This window comes from Pristiophorus japonicus, chromosome 2 (genome assembly GCF_044704955.1).
Source record: "Pristiophorus japonicus isolate sPriJap1 chromosome 2, sPriJap1.hap1, whole genome shotgun sequence".
Taxonomy (NCBI): domain Eukaryota; kingdom Metazoa; phylum Chordata; class Chondrichthyes; family Pristiophoridae; genus Pristiophorus; species Pristiophorus japonicus.
The window spans coordinates 25,105,270-25,110,729 of NC_091978.1; the positions used below are offsets into that span (position 1 = coordinate 25,105,270).

Sequence of the window (5,460 nt, forward strand, 5' to 3'; positions counted from 1 at the left end):
CAACCAGTGCTTTACAGCCATTAAAGTACTTTTAGAGTGTAGTCACTGTTGTAACGTGGGAAATGCAGCACCCAATTTGCGTACAAGCAAGCTCCCACAAACAGCAATGTGATAATGACTGGATAACCTGTTTTTTTGTTACGTTGATTGAGGGATAGCTATTGGCCAGAACACTGGTGGATAGCTCCCCGTGCACTTCTATGAAATAGTGTCATGGGATCTTTTACATCCACTTGAGGGAACAGATAGGGGCCTCGGTTTATCTGATCTGAAAGAAGGCACCTCCGACAGTGCAGTGCTCCCTCAGCACTGCATTGGAGTGTCAGCCTAGATTTTTTGCACTCAAGTCCTTGGAGTGGAGCTTCAACTCACAACCTTCTGTGAGAGTGCTGCCCACTGAGCCACAGCTGACACAGGAAGCCCTTCTCCATGTTGAGTGAACACAATCTTGAATAGGCTTCCAAATAAGGTAGTGGAGGCAAACACTCTGGAGTTATTCAAGGGGGCCAGTGGGATGGGGGAGGCCCGAGATGCTAAATGGGCCCAATGGCGGTTCTGGTCATTACTTTGCCTTCTGATCTTTGTGCCAGGAGAAATCTTTGAGCTCATTCCTCGGCAAATGACCAGACACACAGCGAGGTCACTGGAGAGCAATCAACACTGCCTTATTGTTCCTTTCCTGAAGTTGCTTTGTGTGGACATCAGCTCCTGATGACAGCAGCTAACTCACTGCTGACCAGGCAGTGAACCTGGCGCACTCGTTGGTACCTCAAGCTGCTTTTAGGTGGAAAAAAAGAAAGACGTACATTTATCCAGCACCTTTCACAACCTCGGGAAATCCCCAGGCATAGAATCCCAAAGGGAATTTTCCATTTGTGATTCACTCTTCCAGAGTTCCTGGTCTTTGAACAATCCTTACCATATCAAGTGGTGTATGAGTCACCACAAAGTATATGCTGCACACCTATTCTAATGTGCACAATAGTAGGAGCTGGTCCATGTCCCACTGCCCCTTTGGTTCTCCTTCAGTTACCTCTTCAAAAATCAAAGGTCTCGCTCTCTCTCTTCTGTTGATTCCACTCTCCTGCCTGCAGCTATCGATCTTCAGTCCTTTTTTGTCTCTCACTCCCTTATAAGAACATAAAATTAGGAGCAGGAGTAGGCCATTTGGCCCCTCGAGCCTGCTCCGCCATTCAATAAGATCATGGCTGATCTTCAACTCCACTTTCCTGCACTGTCCCCATATCCCTTAATATCCAAAAATCTATCGATCTCTGTCTTGAATATACTCAAAGACCGAGCCTCCACAGCCCTCTGGGGGAGAGAATTCCTCTGAGTGAAGAAGTTTCTCCTCATCTCTCTCCTAAATGGCCGAACCGTTATTCTGAGACTGTGACCCCTGGTTCTAGACTCCCCAGACAGAGGAAACATCCTCCCTGCATCTACCCTGTCAAGCCCTGTATGAATTGTGTATGTTTCAATGAGATCACCTCTCATTCTTCTCTTGTGAGTTTATCTCTTTCTTTCTCTTCTGTAGGTCTTTTGCGCTCTCTTATTTCTGTGGCTCTTCCTCTCATGTGGCCCTTTCACATTCCATCCTGCAAGTTGCATCGAGTCTGCAGCACAGAACCAGGCCGCTCGGCCCATCTGTTCTATGGGGCGTTTATGCTGTGTGGCGGCCCCGACAATGAGCAGCAGGCCGAGGCCATAAAAGGAGCAGCGAGTGGCGGCCTGGGAGCAGCGTGGAGGCAGCTCACTGCAAGGTACAGCGCGAGCTGATGCAGGAGGGCAACGGCAGTGAAGAGTGACGTCTGCAAGGTCCAGGTTGGTGATTGGAGCGTGGGCAGATGCAGCAGGAGCAGCGAGGTCGGGCGAAGGAGCAGCAAGGGCCCACGGGCCAGCCTACGGTGCGATATGTGTGCGCACTAGGTCCGTGCAGCAGAGCTGGTGTGCAGTTGTCTTGGGTAATCCTTGCCACTGGACCATGACCTAGCTCTGTCAAGCCCGTGTGGTGGCTGGTGTGCAACAGCCACCACACGTTAAAAAAATCCACGCACAGGCATCTTCCACATGTAGTTCGGGTTCTTCATTCGAAACATCTGTGAACTCATCCTTTTTTTGGCACGGAAGCAAGTCATCCTCCTTTCGAGAGACTGCCTATGATGATGATGATTATGCTCCACACGAGTTGCGTCTCTCTCATTGGCCAATTCCCCCTCATCTCTATGGATCTTCTCACTACTGCGGATGTGTCTCTAGCTCCTATAGATCTCCCTTTCTCCTGCTTCTCTCTTATTTAGATCTTTCGCTCTTTTTCTCTGTCTTGCTCTTTCGCTGGCCTTTCCCCACCCTCATCCCACTCCTCGCGATTTCCTTCACCCATCTCGCTTCCTGTCTGTCTGTCTCTCTTTATCTTTAAAAATAAAATGGGGAAGGTGGCTCAACCGTGGCTAATAAGGGAAATTAGGGATAGTGTTAAATCCAAGGAAGAGGCATATAAATTGGCCAGAAAAAGCAGCAAACCTGAGGACTGGGAGAAATTTAGAATTCAGCAGAGGAGGACAAAAGGTCTAATTAGGAGGGGGAAAATAGTGTAAGAGAGGAAGCTTGCCGGGAACATAAAAACTGACTGCAAAAGCTTCTATAGCTTCTATAATGTAGGTCCTTTGCAGTTAGAATCAGGTGAATTTATAATGGGGAACAAAGAAATGGCAGACCAATTGAACAAATACTTTGGATCTGTCTTCACTAAGGAAGACATAAAAAACCTTCCAGAAATACTAGGAGTTCGAGGGTCTAGCGAAAAGGAGGAACTGAAAGAAATCCTTATTAGTCAGGAAATAGTGTTGGGGAAATTGATGGGATTGAAAGCCGATAAATCCCCAGGGCCTGATATGCTGCATCCCAGAGTTCTTAAGGAAGTGGCCCTAGAAATAGTGGATGCATTGGTCATCATTTTCCAACATTCTATAGACTCTGGATCAGTTCCTATGGACTGGAGGGTAGCTAATGTAACACCACTTTTTTAAAAAGGAGGGAGAGAGAAAACAGGGAAATATAGAACGGCCAGCCTGACATTGGTGGTGGGGAAAATGTTGGAATCAATTATTAAAGATGAAATAGCAGCGCATTTGGAAAGAAGTGACAGGATCAGTCCAAGTCAGCATGGATTTATGAAGGGGAAATCATGCTTGACAAATCTTCTACAATTTTTTGAGGATGTAACTAGTAGAGTGGACAAGGGAAGAACCAGTAGATGTGGTGTATTTGGACTTTCAAAAGGCTTTTGACAAGGTCCCACACAAGAGATTGGTGTGCAAAATTAAAGCACATGGTATTGGGGGTAATGTACTGACGTGGATAGAGAACTGGTTGGCAGACAGGAAGCAGGAAGTCGGGATAAATGGGTCCTTTTCAGAATGGCAGGCAGTGACTAGTGGATTGCCGCAGGGCTCAGTGCTGGAACCCCAGTATTTACAATATACATCAATGATTTAGATGAAGAAATTGAATGTAATATCTCCAAGTTTGCAGATGACACTAAACTGGGTGGTGGTGTGAGCTGTGAGGAGGACACTGAGAGGCTGCAGGGTGATTTGGACAGGTTAGATGAGTGGGCAAATGCATGACAGATGCAGTATAATGTGCATAAATGTGAGGTTATCCACTTTAGTGGCAAAAACAGAAAGACAGAATATTATCTGAATGGTGACAGATTAGGAAAAGGGGAGGTGCATCAGTCATTCAAGGTTGGCATGCAGATACAGCAAGCGGTGAAGAAGGCAAATGGCATGTTGGCCTTCATAGCTAGAGGATTTGAGTATAGGAGCAGGGAGGTCTTACTGCAGTTGTACAGGGCCTTGGTGAGGCCACACCTGGAATATTGTGTTCAGTTTTGGTCTCCTAATCTGAGGAATGCCATTCTTGCTATTGAGGGAGTACAGCGAAGGTTCATCAGATTGATTCCCGGGGTGGCAGGACTGACATATGAGGAGAGACTGGATCAACTGGGCTTGTATCCACTGGAGTTTCGAAGAATGAGAGGGGATCTCATAGAAACATATAAAATTCTGACGGGACTGGACAGGTTAGATGCAGGAAGAATGTTCCCGATGTTGGTCCAGAACCAGGGGTCACAGTCTAAGGATAAGGGGTAAGCCATTTAGGACCGAGATGAGGAGAAACCTCTTCACTCAGAGAGTTGTTAACCTGTGGGATTCTCTACCGCAGAACGTTGTTAAGTCAGTTCATTAGATATATTCATAAAGGAGTTAGATATGGCCCTTATGGCCAAAGGGATCAAGGGGTATGGAGAGAAAGTAGGAAAGGGGTACTGAGGTTAAATGATCAGCCATGACCTTATTGAATGGCGGTGCAGACTCGAAGGGCCGAATGGCCTACTCCTGCACCTAATTTCTATGTTTCTATGTTTCTATCTTCTGTGTGTCTCGGCCTCTCTGTGTATGAACAGCCCCACGTTTTGAAATCATGCTCCCATCTGCCAAGAGCACAAGTCGGGAAATCTTGGACAAGCTGCCCGTATTGGGGTCCCAAACATTTGACTTTTGTGGGGCAAGGAGGAATAGAAGTGCTCCTCCTGGCTCGACAAAAATACTGCGGGCCACAGTGGGGCTTGAACCCACAGCCGTCTTTACTTCGGGGTGAGAGTGTGACCAGAGGGTCAAGCTGACTTTCATAGCTGTACTCATTCATAGGAATTGGAGAGAGGCTTTAGAAATAGAATCATAGATTCATAGGTCTTTTGGCTAAGATCAAGTGTAGTATCTGTTCTTATCAGTTTAAATCGCTTCTCGGCCTTTTGGCTAAGATCATGCGTAACTGACCTGACAGGGGAGTAGCCACCATGACCTCCGGGTGGTTCTCCCTGGATCAGGAAGATATATGCTTGCTTTTTTGGAAACAGGAGGTGGGTGGGGTGGCTTGACCCATCCACCTCCACGGAGGTGTGTGGGGGGCCTGACCCATCCACCTCCATGGCACGAACCTGGTATTGCAGTACTTCCAGGAACAGTGCAGTGGCTCTTGGCCTTTTGGCTAAGAGCATTGGCGCAGAGTGATCCTTGGCGTGTGCAAGGTGACCTCTGGCGTTTGTGATTTGACAAAGAATTGAAACATAGAAACATAGAAACATAGAAAATAGGTGCAGGAGTAGGCCATTCGGCCCTTCGAGCCTGCACCACCATTCAATAAGATCATGGCTGATCGTTCACCTCAGTACCCCTTTCCTGCTTTCTCTCCATACCCCTTGATCCCTTTAGCCGTAAGGGCTATATCTAATTCTCTCTTGAATATATCCAATGAACTGGCATCAACAACTCTCTGCGGTAGGGAATTCCACAGGTTAACAACTCTCTGAGTGAAGAAGTTTCTCCTCATCTCAGTCCTAAATGGCTTACCCCTTATCCTTTGACTGTGTCCCCTGGTTCTGGACTTACCCAA

At 47.1% G+C, this 5,460-nt stretch overlaps 1 pseudogene; it reads left to right on the forward strand.

Moving 5' to 3' along the window:
• Positions 1-4,745: 4,745 nt before the first annotated feature.
• On the forward strand, positions 4,746-5,001 carry LOC139251585 (U2 spliceosomal RNA; annotated as a pseudogene).
• The last annotated feature ends 459 nt before the right edge of the window (positions 5,002-5,460 follow it).